General features: G+C 35.1%; 1 protein-coding gene across 1 annotated transcript in view; it reads right to left on the bottom strand.

Moving 5' to 3' along the window:
• The window catches only part of PMFBP1 (polyamine modulated factor 1 binding protein 1), a 243,370-nt gene that overhangs the window by 174,706 nt on the left and 42,041 nt on the right, over positions 1-26,623 (bottom strand). The window contains exons 3-5 of the mRNA XM_014558373.2: positions 20,046-20,176; positions 10,819-10,946; positions 8,923-9,016 (exon numbers count right to left, since the gene is read on the bottom strand). The gene's annotated coding sequence lies outside the window, so the exon portion shown is untranslated. The remainder of the gene's footprint in view (positions 1-8,922; positions 9,017-10,818; positions 10,947-20,045; positions 20,177-26,623) is intronic.

Below are 26,623 nucleotides of genomic sequence, written 5' to 3'. Positions count from 1 at the left end.
CTTTTAAGGCTCATCTACTTCAAGCTCTTGTCCATCCCACTGTCTCCTTTCCCTACCAGTGTTAGAAGTGAAAGCACATCGCAGTGCTGATTACCAGCAGATCCTTCACGATTTTTTTTTTTTTTGGAGGGGATAGCACTTTCAATCAAAACAGAGTACTCAGAAGAAAAATACCATCAACTCAACAGAAAATTAGGCAAAGTGCATGGCCAGACAGTTCACACACACACAAAATTACTAGCTAAAAGAACAGCAAATACAAAGCCCAAAGACGGAGCGTGCTTGGCATATTTAAGAAACAGCAAGGAGGCTGGTGTGGCTGAAGTGCAGTGAGTAAGGGGAAGAGCAGTAGAAAATGAGTTCAGAGAGGTAGCCAGGGGCTATATCATGTTGGGCCATGTAGAGCCATGCAGGCCATGTAGGGACTTAATATTTTATTCCAAGAGTGATGAGGAATCATTGGAGGATGTTGAGCAGAGAATGACATTATTTGATCTACATTATAAAAGGCCAAGTCTGGCTACTGTGTGGGGAAAAGAGCATAGGGGAGGCAAAAGTAGAAACAGATGCCAGTAAGAAGGTATTACAGTATCCAGGTAAGAAATGATGGTGGCTTGAACTAGGATGGTAGCAGTGAAGGTGGTAGGAAGAATCAGAATCAGTATACATTTTGTTGGTGAATCAGGGTTTGCTGATAAATTAGATGTGAGTATGAAAGAAAGGGAGAAGTTAGGGTTTGACTCCAAGATTTTTGGTCCCAGCCATTGGGTGGTGCCGTTTACTAAGATAGGGAGTATATAATACACTTATAATTTGGCAACAATCTGTGTGATACTTTGAGTAAGTGGTTCTCAACTGAGGGTGATTTTGACCCCCAAGGGACATTTGACAATGTCTAGAGGCACAGAAGCTATCGGAGACTACTAGGGTCTTGTCAAAACACTTAGAGACCAGCTTGAAGAGATGTTGTCCCATAGGCAGAAATGGTATATTCTGAGTTTCAAAAATTGTAAGAAGTGCAATGAAATGAAATCTATGAAATACGTTTAAATTCATGAATCAATAATTATATATATTGAAAAATTAATTGGTCATTTGGGGGATAGTATAGGGCTAATTCGCTATCTTGACGACAAAGTAAATGAACAGAAAGTATCAAGCATTTATTATACCCTTTTCCTATGAATTGTTCCATTAGATAGCCAAATATAGATGAGGTGAAACATCTCTTTATAAAATTGTTCTAGATAATATATGAAAACAAAATAGATATAGAATATCACCTGTTTGCAATGTTCAATGGATTAATTGACCGAGACATTGAGCATTAATGGCTGTTAACATTTGAAAATAAAAACAAAAGCAAAAAAGCCAGCCATTGTATGTCTACTGCTGGAAGAACACAATTATTGTCAAAGGATATGAACCTCCAGAGGTCACCCTCTGGATCCAACTGCCAACTTGCAGAAAATACAAGAGACAGAGGAATACATTGAGCTGTACCATGAGTCTGAAATCAGCAAAATCTAGACTAAGAAGAAATTTTATGGGTCAAATAGCCTGAGTTCTTCAATAAATAAATTGTAAGGGAAGGGGAGGGATGGAGGAGGAAACTACAGAAACTTCAATGACATACCAAGGTTAAAAAAAAAGGAACAGACTAAACTATAGTGTCTAGAGACATACCCTTGGGTGATAAAAACATAAAGAAATGTAAATGTATAATACTACAGTCAGGAGGAAGGAAGCTACAGTTGTAACTGTACATGGAGGGACATCTGGAAGCCTGGAGAAGTACTATTTCCTGATTAAGGTGGTGATTTTAAGGGTGCTTGCCTTATAATATACATATTTATCCTATATAGTTTTCTATATTTGTATAATAAAAAGGTACACAAAGCTAATAGTTATAGAATATATACACAAATATACGTAAGAAAGTAGGTAGATAGAAAAAGGAACGGATAGGTAGGTAGATTAAAAAAATTCCCACAGTCTCAGAGATAAGTAGGGTTTTTTTTTTTTTTTTTTGAACATTTAAAAATAGCAGGAGTTGGATAATCTACTGAAGAATAGCTTTCTGAGCTTGGTGGGATCTTTTCTCTTTTCTCTGTCTAAATCAAGTATTTGTTAGCAGGACTTTTTGCTCCATGGTCAAAGCCTGAGATCTACTCTCTGAACAAAGTTACTTGTTTGCTCAGGGATGGTTCCTTGGAGGGCACTGGGTATTAAGAAAGAAGAGCAGAGACTGAGCCCCTCTGTGTTACTAAGCCAGATGTGGAAACAAAAAAGGACAGTTTCACTCAGGAACGGTGCCTGCAAAAGCTCCTTACCTCCAGAAAAAAGGCTCCCTACCTTTTACAATCGCTGGAATTTCCAACCAGCCTTCCTGCTTCCTACCTGCCAGTCAAAACCTACTCAGTCATTTACATGAAATTGGAAATCTGCCTTTTTTTTTTCTCTGTTGGTGAGGCCTACTGGGCAAATGGATATATCAACCACAGAAGAAACCCTGATTCTGATTCATAATGATGCATGGACAATAAGGGAACAGTAGCCACTTGAAGAAATCAACAAAATGAAGGAGAAAGTCCCAAATATCTAAACAGAACAACTTATCTCAGGGAAAAGAGAGCTATTTGAGAAAACAGAAAAGACCTTTAGGTACATTCTAATTCATACCTTTAGGTAGGTCTGAAAAGCTATTATATTATCCTCAGATAGATCTGAGAAGCCACTGTATTTATTAAAAAAAGACAATCTATCATAAGAAAGAAAAAAAAAGAAAAAATTATTTGAAGTTAAAAATATAATTTCAAAAATAAAGAACTCAATAGTTGACTAATGAAACAGACATAGCTGAATACTACATTGTCGAACTGGAAGACAAAGTCAAGGAAATCTCCTAGAATATAGAACAAAAAGACAGAAAATGTGAAATAAAAGTTAAAATACATAAAGGACAGAGCCAGGAGCTCTACCATATGTTTAACAGAAATTCCAGAAGGAGAAAGTAAATATGATGACAAGAAGTAAACAATCTTAAAAATGATGGACTATAATGAAAATTTCCCTGACCCAAAAAAGACCACTGAATACTAAAGAGACCAACGGAAAAATGGCTCACATCTAGACATATCCTTGTAAAATTTCAGAACTTGAAAAGTTAAGAGAAAGCTCTAACAGCTTTTGGGGAAGGAGGAAAGGTTATCTATCACAGAATGAAAAGCAGACTGACATCAAATAAATCCGCAGCAATATTGGTTGTTAGCAGACTTTGAAGCAATGCCTTCAAAGTTCTTAGAGAAAAGAAATCTGTACTTAGCCAAACTATCAACTAACTATGAGTGTTAAATTAAATTTTTGGACATGTAAGCACTCAGAAAGTTTACCACCCACACATCCTATATTTAAAAACTACTTAAGTAGACTAGTTTGGATAAATGACAATAAAGGAACACAAAGAGGAGGATTATACACAAAACAAACAAACAAAAAAACAAAAAATCTAACAACAAAAACTGGTAACCAAGTATGACAGTGCGAAATAAAGGACCACAGAAAGGTGTTTGAAGAGAACAAAGTAGAGATCTTGGTGCTTGAGATATTCTTCTTCAAATAATAAACTTTCAATGATCTGGGATTACACTGCTTTCTCTACTGATTCAGTCATTCTGTCTGGTACTATGGTGACTGTACAGTCAATGTAAAAACAGTATTTTATTGAGTCTTTAGAATCACCTTAGGCACAATGCATGTAAGACTTGATAATAGTTAAAAGATTATAAATGTTATGAACACTGACAAAATAAAAATAACACAACTATCAAAAATTTGGTGGGACAATGGAGAGAAGTGATGAAAGGAGGGGTAGATGCAATATTTTCATAACCTTTTTTTCTTTCATAGGGTAATAAATCAAGGGATAGGTTTTCAAAAATAATCATTTAAAATCATAAGGGCAAACACTAGAGGAATTTAAGATATATAGCTAAAGAAAATTGTGGGTAGGGAAGAAGGTGTATGTATGAAGATGGAACATAGTGTGAGCGAAGAACCTCAGCCTGGAATCTATTAGGTATCACAGAGGGTTGAAACATTAAGACTGAAATACATGAATGTTGTTAATAGTTGCAATGGCTGATTGGACAAGTGTAGCTGCAAAGAGATTTGGAAAATGAGTGTGTGGTGTTTTGTATAAAACTCATTAAGGAAGAGAATGCTCCAGTTACCAGAAGGGAGTTTAGGTGTTGGGCAGTTAAAAAATAAAATAAATATGAAATAAAATACATTGTGCTTCTAGCATGCTTTTAAGGTCCTATTCAAATATTTACTCCTCACTAACCCACCAGGTAGAGGTAGAGTGAGTCTTTCCATGCCTCTGTTAACCACAGAAAAGAGTGAGAACCAATAGCAAATAAGTACCTGCCCTGTGCCTTTATTAGGCATGTCATTTGCATTATATCATTTAATATTCCTAATCGCTTCATCCTCATTTTATGGGTAAGAAAACCAAAGCTCCAACAAATTAAGAAATTTGCTCATGGTTATTTAGTTGGAGGCAGTGCAATCTACTAGAAACCAAGGCTGGATGTCTTTGAGGTTCCTGCTTCTCCCATATCTCCATGTAATATCTCCCTGTTAGTCTGTATTTCTGCACATGGTATTGATTATATACACTTTTGTACCATATGTTTTATCTCCCCAAATAAATTGCCAGCACCTTGGTAAAGGGTTACCTGACTTAAACAATTCTTGTATCTCTTATGGCACATATTGTGGTAATTTTTATATATTTACAGGCTTAATTGATATCTATTGTATGACTCTGAGACCTCTATCAATGAAAAGGAAAGTCATATTTTTGAGGTAAATTAGGTATAATAAAGGATCAGTGCACTGAAACTCTGCAATCTGTAAAGCACATCAAATGTCCTTCATAAACTTATGTTCTCATCTTTTCCTTCATTTTTCTAATTAAGTCATTTTCTCAAGATTACAAACAAGAAAAATAAATCAATATCCAATTATTTTTTCCTTGTATTAGTCTTTTCCTTTAGGTATATTATTTGTTAAAAACACATTTGAGGGCTAGCTTATGATACTTCCCACCATCTGTAACAATATTTCTAAGGAAAACTGGCTTAAATGGCTTAAAAATGGAATTTGGGATATCACATCTTTGTCAACAACAAGCTTCCCATACGCACGCAGTCTGTATTTCATAGTGTCTAGCTCAATGCAAATGAGAGTGCTGGTTGAATCAAATGTAAAATAAGCAGTAAGTCTTTATAGACACATTCATTCTTAGCAAAAGTGCATATGAAATATGTCTATTCTTAAATCATTAATATGTTAGGCAAGATGTAAATGCGTCAGTGCTTTATTCTCCTTCACACAGTTGTCTACACAGCCCCTCCTGATCAAGGCAGCACACACTCAGTAACCACAGCACTCTGCCAGTGTAGATGGATTTCAGTCTGTGTTTTGTTTCACTACAGCAGCATCTTGTTTCAATAAAAGCCAGCTCTCAGGCTTCTTGTGGCTTTTATTCCAAGCTGAGGATGCATGCTTACAAGCTGCCTGTCTCTTTGCGTTTAGCTGGAAGTGTTCACAACCCCTCCCCCAACCACCCTCCCCACTGTTTCTGCTACTACTTTTATTCAATTCAACACTTCAGGGGACTGCAGATGAAATGCCTCTGAATCTAAATTGCCAGCAATGGAAATAACAACCTATTTTCTGACCTCCCCTTCCTCTACCCACACTTTTCGAATCTGAGTCTAGGAGCACACAGCTGCTCTATCTCTGTCTCTTAGGTTTAGTGGTAGAGTGGCTTTTCTGGACTAGGAAAAAAAATTACAACCTCAAATGAAAATCCATTAGGAAAAATATTTGGTAAGAGAAAGAAAGAAGTAGGTATGAATAAGCTTCTAGGGTATATACAAATTCGGTGAAATACATGACGTAGAAGAAGTAATTAGAATTTACACACCACACGGCGAAGTTGTCACCTTGGGAGATTATATGCTAACTCCACCAGCACTAATCGCTGCTAAAGCATTTTTGAAATTTCTCTTACAGAATTGCTCTCAGTGTCAGCACACAAGATATATGAGAAAATAAGCCTCTTAACACCTCATTTTTAAAAATCTTGGACAGTATTACTCAGTTTAATCACTCACCATGTTACAAGACTTCTCTATGAATGGATTTCACCAATTTAAAAAATAGCAAATCCTCCCTCAAAGAAGAAAAATTTAACACTGATGAAATTTAAAAATATGATACAGGCTTTAATGAAAAACCTACTAGGTGCCAGTAAGCAGTAGCCATGGTAGGTAGTGGTATTCCCATTTTCGAGTTAAGAAAACTGGCTTATCAGAGAGATTAAGTAACTTGTCCACGGCCACAGAGCCAATAAATGGATTAGGGGATTTATCCATTTATTCATTTTCCTCCTTAGCAAAAAAGGAAAAATGCCAGCTCTGTCTCCCGGGATTCTTAGGAGCACAATTACTCCCTTGGGGAAGGCTTCCAGGAGAACCCCAAGTTCTTCAGCTATCAAGGCTCCAGAAATAACTACTTGGCTTCCGTGGTACATGGCTTTACCACCAGAGTGATGCTAGAGACCCAGAAGTTCCTTTGCCAGAAACTAAGGTGGAAAGAGTAACAGATCAAACAGATGCAGCCTTCTCCTCCTGAGGGGCTCAACAATGGTGGCTCATACATAACCCCAGTTATATCCTCCCAAGGGGCCCTTTCTGGACATGCTCCCTCCTCTTCCCAGGTCACTAGAATGAATAGACTTCAAACTCCTGAGAAAGGGAGAGATCTTTTTATTCCTGAGCACAAGTAATAGATGTTTATCATGCACTAAAGGACATTTTCCTATGTGGGGTGGAGTGGGGTGGGTTGGGAATACATATACATAATGGTATTTTAAAGTCTTTGTCAAGCTAGGCTTAAATCAATATCATTTATAATTAATTTGTTAGGATTAAATTTTATTTCTATTTTTCTTAGCATAGATTTATGCTTTTGAATTTTTGTTTGCAAGGTCTTTTGAGGGGGAGGGTTTTTAATTGCTGTTTTTTCTTTTTTCCTTCTCTCGCCCCACCCTCCTTTCTGTCTAGTTGGTAATTGACTTCAGGCAATCCCTCAGCACCCCAAGTCCAAAACCAAGACTTAAATTTGGGGTTGAGGACCCCTATACCACAGGGGTATTAGGGTCATCACCATATAGTCACTGAACCAGTGAGAAGACTTACTTATTTTCCGGTACTGAGATTGTCTGGCTTCTCTTGAAGCCCCTGGCAAAAACTGGCAGCAGCTCTTCCTTCAGTTTGGGCTGTGAGGAGTCCCCACCTCAGTCCCTGGTTTCAGAAATCCAGTCTGTTTCCCACCCCCTTCCTCACAAAGAACAACTACTTCAGGGGCTAGCCTTCTAGTCATCATGGTTTCCATTCCCAGGACCCTTCCCCATCCATAAATTCAACCACTTCTCGCCACTCGCTAATTTGAGTTTCTGTTTCATTTTTTGGCCTCAAGGGTATTTATTTCATTTATGAATGCAACCATATCTCCTAATTTTTCTTTTTATATCTAATTAATTGTTATTTTTGGAGTATGGAGTGTGGGGCTCAGAAAAAGAATCTATAGAACCATCTTGACCAGAATTCTCCTCGCTGCATCTGCCTTCAGAGATTTCCTTCAGGCATCTCAAATTTAACATGTCTATGGCTAAATTCATTATCTTCTCTCACCAAAATCTGTTCTTCAATATTTATTTTATCTTGCTGAATGGTACAGCAGTTGACCTAGCCTCCAAAATTAGAAAATAAGCTTCATTCTCAATTCTTGTTCTCCCTCTCTCATTCCAAATCTGTCACCAAATTCTAGAGGCTCTATTTCAACAGGAACTCCTGAATGCATCCATCCTGTGTGACCTGACTTTAGTGAAAAATTCGTCATCTCTTTTGCCTGAGTGTCAGCTATACTCTCTGCCACTAATGTCTTTCAAATCAAGTCCATTTTCAACTGTTTCCAGATTCATTTTCCCAAACAAACAACCCTAAATCTCTTTAAAGACTTTGTAATACTATTACCTAGAGAATAAAGTTCAAAATTGTTAGCAGGAGTGACATTGGATGGGGAGGTCGAGGACAAAATGTATGATGCTGGGATCATGTACTGTGTGGCTGAAGTGTGGTGTTTAGAATGAATGAGAAATGAGATTTACATTTATGCTGTTCATATAGGTAATAGAGATAATTGCTGGCATGAACGAAGACGTGAATATATGGATAGATGAACGTGTCCAAGGATGGTGTGCTAGTTATTCTGGTTACTCTCAGAGCCATACTTTGCTCTTCTGTATCTCTGTGTCTGAGAAGGTGACCTCTTTTGATGGCATCATCTGGACTTACTTGTGCAATGGAGGCATCGGAAGGAGGTGGAAGGGCATGAGGAGATCCGAGTATTTATTCCTCCTACTCCTTTTTTGTTTGCCATGAATGAGAAATGAGATTTACATTTATGCTGTTCATATAGGTAATAGAGATAATTGCTGGCATTCTGGCAGGGATAAGTCATTGACGGCTAAAGCTCCCATCTAACAATGCTTCTATGCTCAGCGCTCAAGGGGCTCTGTTAAACTCACTTCCTCATTTTGTTCCTTGAGCCTCTGCGGTGGGTGGTAATGGCTTCAACTGTAACTAGTCTCAACATTCCTCCTTTCTTCCTTCAACCCTGTGCATACTTTTCTACCGAGTCCATTCATTACATTATTTTTAGATAAATCCCTGTTTCCTCCTATCCCCAATAAAGATTGTAAGTGTGAAATGTATTTGACTAAGAAGTAAGCAAATGTGAGTTTAAGTTCATTTAAGAAAAAAATCCATAAAAAACATAATATCTTACCTTTTTAGGAGTAAATATTCTTTTTGATTTTAATGAGCATTCAGACATTACAGTCCAGGTGGAAGAATGTGGATTTATTCTTCTAAATTCAACTCTGAAAGAAGAATTAGTGGGTTTACCATTGAAATAATCTGGTATCTCTTACATTCTTGTATTTCTAATTGCTGGCTATAAAATTTGGGAAGCTATTTGAAAGTAGCCTATTCTAGAAGCAATGTAATTGGGACATTTTAATTGATCATATTTCAGCATTTTTAATCTAGAGAATGCCTATCCATGAATCATAATTAATAAATCCACAGTGCTGAGAAATGACACAACACACCAGCCTGCTGGGAAAGACACCAGTTTATGCTCATTTTTTCATCTAGATGTAGAGGTCTGTCTGACATATGCTCTTACTTCTCTGACCTCCTTTCCAAAGTCAGGAACACATTTTGTTTCTCTCATAGTGGTTAAAAATGACACACTGGGACGTGTCTACAGGCTGAAGTATGAGCCAATTTCTAGGAACTATAAACCGTCGCCCCCCCCCCCCCCAAAGGCACCAGAGAGCAGTACTTTCACAAATTCAAATTGTCTCTGTATACTGTCATTGAAAAATAATCTCTTGCATTCTGTGCAGCAACCAGGAAGCAATGTTGTGTGACTCTTCCCTATTCAGCCCCCATCCCTCATAATCCCCTTTCTGCCAACAACCTAAATTTCATTTACATGTAATGCTGAAAAACAGCATGTAGTGAAGAGGTGATGTGGAGTAAGTGTTGGAATCATGTTCTTTGTTGGGAAATCTGCAAGCTCTAGCTGTTTCCATTTGAATGGCATTTCATTTTGCCCAGTTCGGGGTTTGCTGATAGTTCATGCTGTCTAGAAAAGCTTTGACTAAACCTTCTAATTTCAGCCAAGTTATTTTTCTGTAGATCAAGCCCTTGTCCTAAAAATATAGAAATGTGGTCCAAATGAAAACAACAAAGTAGGAGAATTGAAGGAAAGGAGTTAGGAAACCTGAAGGAATTATGATTTTGGTGAATTTAACAAGAATAATGTTATATTGACCATGCATCATTTTTGATACCTATTTTACTTATTTCTTACACTCTGTAATTCTGCTGTGTAAAAAAACTAAAAAATTCACCTATAAAACCCATTCTCCATTTCCTTTATGTTTTTCCAGTAGAAATTATACAAAGATATTCTTTACTGGCTCAAAACATGGATGCCTTTGTTTCCAGAGTGTTATTTTTATTTATTTGATTCATGTGGGCAGAAAAACAGAAGCTGTTTATTTCTTCAGCAGGGAATTTCTGACTCTGCTTTGAATATGGTACTTTTTCAGCCAAGTCTTCCCAATTCATTCACTATTATAACTTGATTTTCAATAACTGTGAGAAATTTATTTTGAAAAAGTGAACTTTCAAGAGATGTGTGTGTATTAGTGAGTGTGTGTATACACATACATATATATCTCCACAATTATTTAGAACTTTGATATACATGCTTTCAAAAATTTGTTCATTATGAAAAATATGAATAATAAAATAAACATCTTTGAACTTACTGTTGAGGTTTGAGAGGACCAATAAATTACATCCCTCATCCTCTTTACCCAAGTTCTGACTCAATTGAGAGAGACAAACAAGTCGGGCAAATGGAAATAAAATGTGCTATCCAATCAATAAAGTCTATATTGGAGAATATGGCCTAGGTGTGCACAACACATTTTCCCTTCCAAATTCTAAAAGCCAAATAAAAGAGACGAAGAGGCAAACAGGGCTCTAAATAGCAGCTCCTTACTAGTAAGTTTGGAAAACACGGCTTGGGTTTGGAGTTATAAGTGGCTTAGGCACCTCTCACCACCTGAATGCAGTTTTCCCCGGTTTCCAACATTACACTTACCTTGTAGCCAACAGCAGACCAGCGCACAGGTTCTCTGCAGACAGTAAGATCTTAGCAAGGTAGAGAGGGGTGCTAAGTTGGGAATGCCCAGTTCTCCAGGCACACCAATCAGGTAACTTTCTCTTCTTCTGAGGGAGAACAAAGGGGTGTAGCTGAAAGTGAAGGTTGTTTATGGAAAAATAACTTCTCAAGGAAATCAGAGGGAAATTGTAGCCCATTCAGCATTCAACTGTAACAAATCTTAACATTTTATCCATTGAGATCCATCCATTTTCTTTTACATAAATAATACATTACAGATACTGTTGAGGCCTTCTGTGTACCCTTCCATGATCTCATTTATCTCCTCCCCCATCTCCACTGATGACCACTACCCTGCAAATATTTTTCCCCACTCCATATATTGCCTTTTCATTTTGTTGCTGGTTTCCTTTGCTATGCAGAAGCTTCTTGTTTGATGTAATCTCAGTTGTCTACTTTTGCTTTTGTTGCCCAGGCTTTTGGTATCATATTAAAAAAAAATCACAAAGACCAATGTCAAGAAGCCCTTTCCCTATATATATATTTTTGGGAGTCTTATGGTTTCTTACATTTAAGTCTTTAATCTATTTTGAGTTGATTTTTGTGTATGGGTGTGAAGTAGGGGGACTAGTTTCACTTCTTGCATGCAGATATCCAATTTTCTCAACACCATTTGTTGAAGAGACTATCTTTTCTGCATTGTTTTCTTGGCACTCTTATTAAAGATCAGTTGACCATAAATACATGCATTTATTTCTATTCTGTTCCACTGGTCTATATATTTGCTTTTATGCCAATGACATACTGTTTTAATTACTATAGATTTGCAATATAATTTGAAGTCAGGTAGTGTGATGCCTCTAGCTTTGTTCTTTCTTAAGATTGCTTCATGTATTCATGCTTCATGTAGAATTTTTGTGATTCCATATGAATTTTAGAATCTTTTCTTCTGTAAAAAATCATTGTGATCTTTATAGGGATTGCATTGAATCTGTAGATTGCTTTGGGTAGTCTGATCATTTTAACAATATTAATTCTTCTAATCTATGAACATGAGATGTCTTTCCACTTATTTATGTCTTTTGAAATTTTTTTCATGAATATTTTACAATTTTCAGTGTACAAGACTTTCACCTTGTTGGTTAAGTTAATTTCTAAGTATTTTATTCTTTTTGTTGCTAATGTGAATGAGATTGTTTTCTTATTTTCCCTTTTGGATAGTTTATTATTGGAATGTAGTAACAACACTGAGTTTTGCATGTTGATTTTGTATGCTGCAACTTTACTGAATTGATTAATTGGTTTTAACAATCTTTTGGTGCAGTCTTTAGGATTTTCTCTCTATATGATTATGTCAGCCAAAAACAGATAATTTTACTTCCCTTCTGATTTATATTCCTTTTATTTCTTTTTTCTTGACTAATTGCTCTGGCTAGGACTTCCAGTACTATGTAGCATGCAATGGTAGGAGTGGGCACCTTTGCCTTCTTCTGGATTTTAAAGAAAAAGCTTTCAATTTTCCCCATTGATTATGATGCTAGCTGTGGATTTTTTATATATAGACTTTATTATATTGAGGCATGTTCTCCCTATGCCTATTTTGTTGAGAGTTTTTATCATGAGAGGATGCTGAATTTTGTCAAATGATTTTTCTGCATCTACTGAGATGATCATGGAGTTTTGTCATTCATTCTGTTAAGGCAGTATATTACATTAATTGATTTTTGTATGTTGAGCCATCTTTGCAACCAGGGATAAATTCCACTTGATTGTGGCGTATAGTCCTTTTAATATGTTGTTAAACTCATTTTGCTAGTATTTTGTTGAGGATTTTTGCATCTATGTTCATCAGAGATACTGGCCTATAGTTTTCTTTTCTTCTGTTTTCTTTGTCTGGCTTTGGAATCAAGGTGATGCTGGCTTCATAAAATAAGTTTTGGAGTGTTCCTTCTTATTCTAATTTTTGGAAGAGTTTAAGAAGGGTTAGTATTAGTTCTTCTTTGAATGTTTGGTGGAATTCACCTATGAAGCCACCTAGTTCTGAGCTTTTCTTTTTTGGAAGGTTTTTTGATTACTGATTAAATCTCTTTATTTGTTATTGGTCTGTCCAGGCTTTCTATTTCTTCTTGGTTCAGTCTTTGTAGGTTGTATAGCTCTAGGAATTTATTCATGTCTTATAGTTTATTCAATTTGTTGGCATGCAACTTTTTTTTTTTTAACATTTTTTATTGAGCTATAGTCATTTTACAATGTTGTGTCAAACTATAACAGTTCTTTATATGATCCTTTTTCTATATCATTCACTGTAATGCCTCCTCTTTCATTTCTCATTTTATTTATTTGAATTTTTTAGTTTTTTGCCTTTGTCTAGCTAAGGATTTGTTGATTTTGTTTGTCTTTTTAAAGAAACTCTCTTTGTTTCATCTATTTTTTCTATTGTTTTTCCTATTCTCTGTTTCATCTATCTCCACACTAATCTTCTACTGCTAATTTTGGATTTAGTCTGCCCCTTTCCCCTAGTTCCTTAAGTTGCAAGTTAGGTTGTTTAACTGAGATTTTTTTTCTTTTTAAATATGGGTATTTATTGTTATAAACTTCCCTCTTAGTACTGCTTTTGCTATGTCCCATAAGTTTTGCTAAGTAGTATGTTCTTTTGTCTCAAAAATATTTTAAAAATTCCCTTCTAATTTCCTGTTTTACCCAACAATTGTTCAAGAGTGTGATGTTTACTTTACACATTTGTGAATTTTCCTGTTTTATTTCTGTTATTGATTTCTAGTTTCATTCCACTGTGGTCTGAGAAGATACATGGTATGATTTCAGTCTTTTTAAACTTGTTAAGACTTGTTTTGTGACCTAACATATGGTCTATCCTGGAGAATGTTCCACATGTGCTTGAGAAGAATGTGTAACGTGCTGCTGTTGGGTGAGATGTTCTGTGTATGTCTGTTAGGTCCTTTAACATATAGTATTATTCAAATCAGCTTTTTTCCTTGTTGATTTTTCTGCCTGCATGTTCTATCCATTATTGAAAGTAAGGCATTGAAGTCTCCTGCTGTTGTGTTGCTTCCAACTTCTCCCTTCAGATCTGTCAGTGTTTTGTATATTTGGGTTCTCTGATGTTGGATGCATATATATTTGCAATGTTATATATTTCCATTGAATTGATCTTTTTATCATTATATAATGACCTTCTTTGTCTCTAGTGACAGTTTTTTACTTAAAGTCAATTTTGTCTGATATAAGTATAGTCATCCCTGCTCTCTTTTGGTTAGCATTTTCATGCAACACATTTTTCTATTCCTTCTTTTTCAGAATATGTGTGTCTTCATATCTAAAGTGAGTCTCTTGTAGATACACATCACTGGATCTTGTTTTTAATCCATTCAGCCACTCTATATCTTTTGATTTGGGGAGTTTAATCCATTTGCATTTAAAGTAAGAATTGATAGATCAAATACTTTCTATTTCCATTTTTAATTGTTTTCTATCTGTTTTGCACTCCATGACAGCCAGCCAGCCAGCCTTCAGACATTTCCCATGCTACAGGCATATGACAAATATAATAGAATTCCCTGTTAACTTTCCCCACATCTTTCCACTCCAACCATAGAGAAGTTAAGGTAGCCCAGACAAAAGGAAGGGGAAAAAGAACAGGGGGGAATCATAAAAGAACAAGGGTGAGACTACTTCCCCACCTCAAGTTCCCATGTCTTGGTTAGATCTGAGCTGCAGAAGGGATAGGGAAAGAATAGAAGCTTTAAACTGAATGAGAGATTGAAGTTTGTATTTAGAGTGAATTAGACTTTTTACTACCTGAAAACAAAGCATGTCTATTAATATCTGAAAGTGACAAAAAGCTATGGGATCTGTATGGGAGAAAATAGATCAGACAGAAGAAGTTGAAATGGATTAGAGGGAGGAAAACAAGACTTTTTAAAATTGCATTTTATTAAATCCAATATGTTCAATAAACTTGCTACATATTTATTGTGTTAACTGATATATCTGACCTCATTTCTAAATAGTTATTTTGTATTTCATATTTACTTTGCTTTTCTCTCTTTTTTATCAACATACAATATTGATAAATTTTTCCTTATTCTCCTTTTTTTCATTTTAGGTTTGAAAACTATAAATTATTAATTAATTTATAAATAAATTTTCTTAATATCTAAAATATCAAGTTATTAGATATGTTTCTCTTCCTCTTGCTTATGACAGATCTTTGTGTACTTTAATTACCCATTAAACAAGACCATCCACCACTTTGTTATTAATGTTTATGCTTTTGAAAAGGAAACTTTTGAAAGGATAAAAATTACTAAGCCTTTCTATAATTGTCCATTAATAACATATTTATCAACTTTAATGCTTGCTGTATTTTGTATGTCCCATGCCTCCTTCTGAGTTAACTTTATTTTTTATATTCTTATATCCTTTTCTGGTTTTGTAGTGAACATCTGTAGTTTTGCTCTCCTTTTTGAATGTTAAAAAGCTGAGTATAAAATTCTAAATTGATTATTTCTCCCCAACATCATTATATTCTGGCATTTATTATTTCTGTTGAGAAGATTGCTGGCAGTCTAAATTCCTTTGTAACGATATCTATCTTTTCTCTATGGTAGCTTTTAAGATTCTTCTTTATCTTTTATGTTCTACATATCCATTATAATGTGACTTGATATGATCTTATTTATTTATCTTACTCTCTATTCAAGGCACATTTAAATTGAAGACTATGGATGTTTAAATTATGGAATTTTGCAAGTTATCACGTCTTCAAATATAGCTTTTTTCTTCTCTCCTTCTATTTATTTCCTGTGGATCTATTTCTAGATGTGGTGGATCCTCTTAATATATCCTCTATATCTTAACTAAATGTTATTTCCTTGAATTTTTATGAATTTCTGACCACTGCCCTCTACATCACTAATTATTTCTTTGCTGTGTGTAACCTAGATTCTAGTCCATCTATTGAGTTTAAAATTTTTCTGTCAATAGTTATTAATGTGTTATTCTAATTATAATGCAGAATAGTTTTTTTAAAAAAGATAATTATTCTAGCTTCTATTCTGAATTTAAGGAGAAATGTATACTCCAGGATGCATGGATAGGGATCATTTCATATAATGTATCAATTATGTTATAAGACATAGCTGGGTAGATACGTCATATCTTACCTAATAAAGCCCTCTATTGTTTATTCTTATGATACATTATAAGAATGATATACTTATAATGCTAATAATGGTCTGAATTCACAGTTCTCTAAGGAGATGAGGTATTTTGTGATTGTTTGAAAAGAACAGCAATTAAACAATTGGATTTTCAATATAACATATACATGGATATTTGGAGTCAGTTTTTATAATTCAATACATTAAGGAGGGCTGGGTAATGAACACATTTAAAATATTTCAAATGCAAACAAAAGACAGCTAAATAGTCATGCTGCCTAATTTCTCCAAAACAAAATACTTCAGAACAGGAAATGGTAAGAGATTAGAAACAGAGATCTTTAATGGAGACTATCTGGCATTGTAATATAGCGGTTAGTATGAAAGTTACAATGGTAAATTTCAAGTAAGTTTAAGTTAATGGTTATTCCACATTGGGTGATTAAATGAGGGTGGTTTGAAATGGGATAGCTTATGATGAGCTCACTTTAGTGTATTAATTATTGTTCATCTGAATTGATTATCTATTAAATGTTTTCCTTTCCCCTGAGGAGTATACATACATTCATTAAAAGGGAACAAAAATCCAGTGCCTAATAAGCCTTCTAATTACTATAGCATCTGTACTACCTCTTCAAATATAACATTCCACAATAGCAAGTATAAAATGAGCAATAAGAAAACATACATTTCCTCTGTATTCTTACAGACCATCAGGAACTTTCTCAATCTTTAGCATTTGACATCACTGATCAGCCATTCCTTTAAATTAAGACCTCACTTTTTGAATCTTATCTTGATTCCTTTTTTCCTCTTGCCCCGTACTGTTTTCTTTAACCCTCATTTCTACTCAGTTTGCTGTCTCTTTCGTATCGTCAAAGTATTAACGTGTTCTCAGGATTTCAAAGGTTGTTTCCTTCTGATAGTCAAAATCTACTTCTATAGTTCTGATACTATTCTAAAATGTCCATTTTATTTCCAGCTGCCTATTAAACACTTATATTTGGCTACTGAGTGAGGATATCTATATTATGTTTAAAGCTTTTTCCAAAGGAATGTTAATGGAAGACTTAACTATGTCTGGAGCACTGTTGAGCCATAAGGAGCTCAAAATTAATAGAGGAGAGATACCCATAAAGAAATAGATACAGATCAACGTGATGAGGGCTGGGAATAGAGAGATGTCTACAGTGTATTCTGGGTGCCCCATGAAGCTGGCTAATCTCCTAAAATATGCCCTCCCCACTTCTACTCAATGGAGCTCAAAACGATAGTCATCCTTGACTCACTTTTCCTATACCCCATATTGTCAAATTAGTTGCCAAATCCCCATTTGGTGATTCTTCCAAAAATCTCAGAAATCCCACCCTCCTTCATCCATCACCCCATGTTGTTCCCATTGCCATTGCTCTGGTCCAGCCTCTAAATTCTCATGGATTATTTCAATAATCCATAAACTAGAATTTCTGTTTAAATCTCTCCTGATCCAATCTTTCTAGTATTGGGACGCACTTTCATCATTTCATTGTCTTGCTTATTGAATGCAGGTCTACCATCTAATAGCTGTAAACCTTGCCCAAGTTGTTAAAATTCTTTGGGCCTCTTTCTCTCATGTGTACAATGGACTGTAGCTCAAAGTTAAAAAAAAAATACATGTAAGTTTATAAAAGAGTGCTTAGCACATAGTGAGTAAATATAGCTCAGTAAATGTAGCTGCTATAATAATTATTATTATTATCCATTCTCTCTCTCCAACTCCTATGACATTTTGCCTCTTACTAAACTTATAACTTTTTACTTTGTAGTTTTTTAATATACTTTCTCTCTCTCTCTGTTTAACCATTTACTCCTTGAAGGCAGGGATTGAATTTTGTCTTCAGGTATGACTTGTGAACCAATTTTTCCTTGGCCTATGATTTTGTCACACAGTAGGATTTGACAGATTCCTATTTGATTCACAGTTGATGGGGACAAAAACCCCCAGAGCTCAATTAAAATGATACTTGAAAGATACCTGATACTACTAAAATCTATGGAATTATGTATTAAATGGCCCCCAAAGAATCAGCTATTTCAAAAATTGAAAGTTATTACAAAGAGCTTAATATATCGTGTTATATATCACACATCATAAAAATGTCAGAATTGGCTTTATTTTATATTACCGTATTTCTTGATGGTCATCTGTCTGGAAAAGGCTGAATTTGAGTATGGATAATGAAGCACATTCTAAGAAAATGTTTAATATGAAATAGAACCAGGGATGGTGGTGGAGAATTCCTCAGGAGAATGCAGTTAGGGAACCCTTGAGTCTTGATAGTTTACAAATCCTTTCATAGCACGTAAATGGTTTAACAATAATACAGAGTGGCCAGAGTAAATTATTTCCATTTCTATCACTGCACAATGTATAATAAGTAACCAGATAAGATGCTGAATGATTATTTTGTTATGATGTATGCTGATCTGATTTGAGGTGTTTTTTTTCTTTTTGTTTTGATTTCCAGTGGCTTGGATCCATGCCAAATCATTAAGCAAGTCACATCCAGCTGAAGCTGGCTTGAACAGCCTCAATGAAACTTGCAAAGGCCAGTTCATCAAAACCCTTAGGATCACACAAACAAGAAAAAAATACCAAGGGGCCTCTCCTATTTGTCTTTCTGGCTATCTGTGTTCCACGAGGAGGAAAGAAAATAACATGAACAGGATTTAAATGCTCTGTTTTTATAGGTTATTAAGATTCCAACCACAACCTGCCTACTCCTCCCAATCAAGCCAAGTTCAGAAACAGCAAAATATCTCTAAAGCAACTGTGCATACATATAAAACAAAGAAGTGCTGAAAAAGGAGGAAGAGTGGGGAAATCAAGCCAATGTGAATAATTTGGTAGAGTTGTGCGGGGTTCAAAACCAAGACATACGCTAGCATGCAGGTCTATTAGTGTAGTTAACTGACACAAAATTTCTTACACAGAATTTAGGTACTGGTGGCTCAAGCGCTGTCGATCTCATTCTGTTCTACTACATAATCAGTAGTTCTAATGGAGACATCCACAGGAGGCCAGGTTCTTATGCTCTGAAATTAGAGTCCGCCATCTGTATGAGATTTCCTACCATGGGGCCAGCTCTGATGCTGCCAGTGGGGTACCAACTCTGACTCCTCTAAGGTCCTTTATAAATATTCTTCTAATGACACAAATTTCACTATAATGGGCACAGGCTTGGGTCCTTGTCTCATACCCTTCTCTCTAAGAATGAATTGTAATAAAACATGAGGGCTTCCATGGTGAGTGACACTGGAGAATCACTGCAGGATACAGAACTAAGGAGATTTTGAGAATTACAGGAGACAGACTCTGACACCCTGAAACTATATAGACTGAATTATGTAAAAAATGACTACCTTTAGTATAGAGCAAAGACTGGCCAAACTAGCCTATGGGCCAAATCTGGCTGTTGGTTTTTGTAAATAAAGTTTTATGGAACGTAGCCATGCCCACCCATTTATTTACATATTGTCCATGGCTGTCAGAAGTGGGTGGTTACAACAGAGACTTAAAGCTTAAAATACTGACTATCTGTCCTTCTACAGAAAAAGTTTGCTGATTCCTAATATAGAGTGAGCAAAATCACATAGACTCAGTTCTCTGTAAATTGTGTTTATTTTGGTGGGAAATAACATGCATGTAGATGAAAATCTGACAGGTCTAACAAAATAGGTCATATAGCAACAACATCCTCTAGGAAGGCACTTATTGGTGTATTTTTATGGGAGGCAGTATGTATGGTGGAAAGAGTATCAACTCTGAACCTAGATTTGACCTGTATTTCTGCCATTTATTAGGCCTAACAAAACTTACCTTACAGAATTATCAGGATTAAATATTATGGCCTATGTGACAACACTTAGTACTCACTAAAACTGTTGTGTTTCTTCCCTCCAGTTTCTCTGTCTTCATGACTGCTGGCACAGATCTGAACGTATATAGGCACCTCACCTTGACACATTTTGAATAAGAAATGGTACCTGTCTGGAATTGCATCCTGATTCTCATTGGTGTTTTTCCTTTGGTTGTTGAAGAGTCTCCAAATCCTTTTAGGAAGATGCACTGTGAATGTCTATAAGGGTCTTCAAAATCTTTGCCTTCTTTATAGAACCTAGAAAGCACAGAAAAGAGATGCCACACATAAAGGGAAGCAGAAATTATTGGTTCATAATTAACTACAGGTTAAAATATCCATCCAGTACTCATGATAATGATAGGTTATTATCAGTGTTGGTCACATGATTAGATCAATACCTACCATCAAAAACACCCAAAATTACTACTTTGGTGTCAACATCACCCATAATGATCACATTATGCTAGTCAATATTTGTAACTGCAAATGAAGTAAACAATTGTAGCATTGTCCAAAGTAACTTGACATATATTCAAGAGATCATTTTTGTTTGTTGAAAATATAAAAATACTTTATATTGAAGATAGTCTAATAATATTAATGCTATTTACTATTATTAAACAATAATAGGAAATATTCATCAAGCCCTTTCTGAATGCCAGAGTGAAAGATTGCACATGAATCTTCTTACTTAATTCTCACAAAAATTTTATGAGAAAGGCAATCATTATTCCAATTTTACAAGAAACTAAGAGAAGTTAAAATGACAATCAAAATATATTAACTGGCATTAGCATTTCACTAACAACTTATGTAACTTTAAAATCACAGCAAGAAGACATTTAAAAAATATTTGGCATAATAGAAAAATATCATGGGTGTGTCAAGTTGGATAAAGCCTGCTGCTTTATGCATATCTCCTCACTACATTTTTTTGTACTAAGTCCTTTTTTACATCATTGATCTTCAATTAATTTGATTACATATAACTTTCTATGCCAATTAGATATCACTAGTCAATTGCTTTGTTAAATTCAATGTGATTTTAATTAATTAATTAATATTCTTATCAATATTTTTTAAGTAGATGTTTTTAAAAATCAAAACATTCTATTAGTTATGATAAAAAACTGCAGCCTTCCCCTCTGTTCCATCTCTCTTTACCTCCAAGTTCCACTCCTCAAAATTAAGTACTTTCAAATATTTTAGCTGTTTCTTCTGGTATTTGTCTCCACACTTCCAAGTAACACATGGTGGTATTTGCAACATCCTAATTATTTTCTATTTTAGGCATCATTTTGACTTCATAGAATGGAAGAGGAGGATTTAGGTCTGTTACACTTCCCCTACATGCTGTGCATGCGCACATACACCCTTATACTCCCCCTTCACCCATCCTCCCAAAATGGTATACAACAATTTCTCAGTAAAACATTATTCAGTGCTTGTATTTTTTTATGACTATGGGAATATTCTTTACATCTGAGTCATATAGTATACTATGGCTGTATTTTCTTGCCTCTACAACTTTTTGTTTTCCCTAGAGTCACTAATCATATGATTTTTCATCTGCTTATTTCTCAATAATTTATTCTTCCCTCAAATTTGGACAAAGCTGTAATTCTCCTCCCAAATGAGTCAAATATGTCAGTTGATCAATCTGTTCCATTTTGAGGGGGCATCTCTGGCCTTTTTTGCTTCAGTCTGGACTAGTTGCCACAAAGCTATCATCTTGAGAATTCTACTGGGCCAGGTTTATTCAAACCTGTATTTTTACCTCTTTTTTTGGTCTGTGTTATCTATTGTATCTGTTGTATATCCTTGAATAATTATTTCACAGAGGATCTTTGGGTAATAAAATCTCTGCCCACTCATGTTAATTTTTGTTTTCCTGGTTACACGATTCTTGCATTAAAATTATTTTCCTTCATGTTGCTTTGTGTATTTTAATTTTAAATTCTTATGGGTAAACCTTATACAACATATAAATTTCATCATAAAAGTTACAAAATAATTTGATATATTATAAAAAATGCTCAGCAGACTTTCTTTAATTTTCCAATACATTCAAATTTGTTTATACAGAATATTAATAATATAACAGGAAGGTTAAACCGAAACTCATGTACTAAGGACCAATGTCAATAGAAGACTGATTAAATAAATGTGAAATTATAATATAAATCAATATGAGAATGAAATTGAGAATGAAATTTACAAAATTTGAGCTACTCTAGAATTTTAAGAACTGGGCTAATTGTATAAAAGTATTGAGGTACAGTACTTTCTTTTCAAAATTTGATCATACTTACATTTATTTTACACATATCAGCTTTAAATTTTTTATTTGGAATTAAAAAAATGTTAAATTAAAGTATCCTTTCTAATTCATCCAAATAATACTTTGTAAAAATAACTGATGAAGTATGAAGTGAAAATAAAGAAAGTAAAAGAGGTCAATCCATTTAAATATACTCAGAGAATATATGTACAAGTCTAAGTTATTCTCTCACAAATCAGTCTTGCCATGGATTGGAAATAGTAACCAGGGAAAGGAAAGGGGTATTAACACTTACTGAGCACTTACTATATGCCTCATATTGTGTTGATACTTTATATGTCATTAGACCTTGAACCCTTGCAAAGAACTTATAAAGTATGTATTATTAATCTTATTTTATGCACAAGAAAACAGAGACTCAGACAAGTTGTAATGTCTTGTTCTAGATTAGGATTCAAAGCAGTTCTTGATCCAAGTTTCTCTCAGAATCACTCCAATGTGCCTAATTTTATTGAAATTTTATTGAAAATATGTTAACACCCCTCACTTTTATCATGAAGAAAAATTTCTAGAAGACAGTGAGATGGCTACTATGTATTCTACCACACATTGTTCAAAGCAGACCCTGGGAAAACTCATAACTCAAAGATTGCAACTAAAAGCCAGGATTTTCACCCATCAGGCAACTGGATTATGCTTTATTACTTCTACTACCTTGGCACAGGTTTCCATTTGGTCTTGTCTCCTCTCTCTACCTTGTTCTTATGCTACCATTTGTCTAATCCTCATTATCTCAAACACAGAATAAAGTCCCCTAAGAAGCTTCCCAAATACCTTCCATACCAGTTACTGCATCCCCACCAATCAATTACCCCAAAATGGAGTTCCAACCTGTTATTCCCCACCTAGAATTTCTGTGGATTTACATCTGGCTCCAAATTAAATACAAGAGTTCAAGGGACTTCTACCCAACAGCCTAAACCTTTATTGCTCTGCCAAATTCTATCCTCCAAAATGCCCTATTGTTTGTTCCCTGAACACTCTCATTTCCATCCTGCCAAAATCTAAGCTCATTCCATTTCTTCCTCTATCATTCCTGCTTTTTGAAATTCCCCAATACCCAGCTTAAATTACACTTTCCCTTGTTTCCCCATTTAGAATTTTTAAAATACTTCTTTGGTTTGTGCTTCTCTTAGGTCATTATTATACAGATAATGGAAGCCAGAATATGTTTTACCTGCTCGATAAGTGGAAAGTTCTGCAAAGGTAGGGAATGCAACTTGTTCATTTAATGTCTCCCACAATGCTTAGCAAAGTGTAATGAACAAGAATTCATTATATGTTTTGAATGAATGAAAACCTATCCAGAGGTCTTAAAATGCCTTTTCTCTAATCCTTTAGAATGACTTTTTATGCACATGTATATTCTGTTGAGTTCAAGTCACTTCTCAGAAGTTTTCTAGAAAGCTAATTAAGATAATAAGGATAAAGAGAAGATGGAAGATAGGGTAGATTCAAGAGTAGTATAGGAAATGGTGAATGAAAGAAAGTTATGAAATGCCCTAATTCTAGAACAATGGGAACACATTTATCAAGAAGAAAATTTTCCATCAGACAGCAAGCTCTTACATTTTCCATCATGCTTATTTTAAAGTAGACACCAGGAAAACATAGAAAAGCACCACTGTGCTGAGTAAGAGAACTCTGGAAGGAGAGAGGTGGGAATGTTTTTTTAACTCAAATGCCTTTGATTTTGTCATTAGTGATTTTTAAAAGAAAATCTTGTTAAATATAAATAGACTCAAATAAGTAAGAGCAAATGTTTATTATTTATACCTATTTTTATAAATAACAAAGCATATCTGAGTATGGCAAATTTGGTGCCCAGTTACGAAAAATTTATTCAGAATATACCATTCTCAGTTCTCAATTAAAAATATTTCCCAAGTACAGGAAAAAAAATATTATTTTGTAATCTTGTAATTAGTGAAGAAAAATCCAGTGTTGGTAAATCAACATCTTCATGTAGTACTGTAACATCGGTAATTCACAGAGACAAAGTAAATGAGCATACTTTAATAAAGCATACATTAAGTAAAGCAAATTGGGAAATTAATAATAGTACTTTAATTTGTTAATTGTGATTGTTATTTCAATAAGTCCAAAGTACACTACAGCCTTGATGCCTAGCTCTTTACCACTATGGGAGCAGGAGTAAACACTTTCATCTATACCCTGGATGTTGCATGGGGTTGAATCTAATGCACTAGTACTTGTTCAGGGACACAGATCTTCACAGTCATTCGGCAGTTGTCATTAGGCATTCCACCTTTAACTTCCCTATTCCATCTTGCAACACAGTTAGGAATAACTTTCTTGGAAGTGATCCAAGGAAGTGCACTGTTGTATGGAAAGCAAGTCAATTGCAATACTTTCCCTTTCAGGAAAGTGGGCTCCAAGAGTTTGAAAGGATTTGGGTAAGAGATAAAAGTGGAGAATGCAGTTTAGTGCAGGCACTGTGGAAAACAGTATGGAGGTTCCTCAAAAGACTAGGAATAGACTTACCATATGACCCAGGAATCCTGCTCCTGGGCATATATCCAGAAGGAACCCTACTTCAAAAAGACACCTGCACTATTTACAGCACTGCAGCACTATTTACAATAGCCAAGACGTGGAAACAGCCTATATGTCCATCGACAGATGACTGGATAAAGAAGATGTGGTATATTTATACGATGGAATACTATTCAGCCATAAAAATTGACAACATAACGCCATTTGCAGCAACATGGATGTCCCTGGAGAACGTCATTCTGAGTGAAGTAAGCCAGAAAGAGAAAGAAAAATACCATATGAGATCGCTCATATGTGGAATCTAAAAAAAAAAAGAACATAAACACAAAACAGAAATAGACTCACAGACATTGAATACAAACTTGTGGTTGCCAGTGGGAAGGAGGGTGGGAAGGGACAGACTGGGAGTTCAAAATTTATAGATACTGACAGGTATATGTAGAATAGATAAATAAGATTATACTGTATAGCACAGGGAAACATATACAAGATCTTGTGGTAGCTCACAGTGAAAAAGAATGCAACAATGAAGAGATGTACAATCATGTATAACTGAAAAATTGTGCTCTACACTGGAAATTGACACTACATTGTAAACTGACTATAACTCAATAAAAAAAATTTTAAAAAAAGTGGAGTAGGAATTTCTCTTGAAAGGATTAAGTGGTTTTTTCCGTATTAGCTTCCAGGTTAGAAGATCCAACAGAACAAACATCCTATTCTTGAAAATTTTCTAAACCACCTGGAGCATAAAATGAATTTTCAACCTGTTTTTTTATATGAAGATGATTTGGTTGTTGGGTTTCAGTTTTGTTTTGTTTTGGTCTTTAAAAGATTTTTTTTCCTGAATTAGAAGTTACTTAGACCATCCTATAGATAAGGATTAAAATGTCATCTCTCCTCCCCAGGAAATGGAGATTAGGCAGTTTTGTTCTTGGAAAGTTCTTTCTTATCCTCAAGGAAGGAGAAACTAGTTGTATTGTTGCAGACATTTGGTTGTTCAAGGCTCTATTGCTGACTGTGTTTCTAACTGTTTGTCAAGGACTATTGTGAAAGAAAAGAAGAGAATAGAACTTTTGGAGAGAGGATAAAAGAGTGATACAGCAAGAAAGCAGTGGAAACCAAAACAGAGGACAAAAGAGAAGCCATCCCAAAGACCCTTAACCAGGAGAATGGTTTGAGGGTCTGCCACTTCCCAGGAGCTGCCAGGGAAAGGCCAAAGACCCCACAGTGGCACAGTGAGACTGCCAGAACTCCCTTAGATCAGAATCTTGTCTTCAAATTGTCTAGTCTCCAGCCTTAACTTGCTGACCAGCCACACAGCCACGCTGGAGTGGGCCCATGCTCTACCTGTGTTATAATCTTTTTTCTGTCATCATTTGCCTACTTTATGAGGACTTCTTTCCATAGTAGCCCCCAGGACACTTTGGATAACCAGAAGGGCAGAGTGGAGGAAAATCCTTAGAGTGAGATTTTAGAATTAGACATATTCATTAAACTAGTTTCCTTTTACTAAATATCATTAATCACCTAAGGAATTAGATATATGTAATTAAGAGTCAGCTAGATCAAAAGATCAGTATAAAGCTCCTACAGACAGACTCAAGCATTTATGGGAATTTGGTACTTGGAGGAAGTGGCTTCATAAATCTTTTAGTGAAAGAACAGATTATTCAATAAATGATTTTGGACAACTGCCTATCCATATGGAATAAAAAGTAGATTATTAACCTCAACACCCACATAAAATATTTTCTAGAAGGATTAAAAACCTAAAGAGACAAAAAAATCAAACTACTAGAGTCACTTCAAGGTAAGGAAGGCTTTTAAAATAAGGTTAAACC

Source organism: Camelus ferus, chromosome 9 (assembly GCF_009834535.1).
Source record: "Camelus ferus isolate YT-003-E chromosome 9, BCGSAC_Cfer_1.0, whole genome shotgun sequence".
Classification (NCBI taxonomy): Eukaryota; Metazoa; Chordata; class Mammalia; order Artiodactyla; family Camelidae; genus Camelus; species Camelus ferus.
Note: the sequence above shows the minus strand (reverse complement) of the source record. Positions and strands in the feature narration are given on the sequence as shown.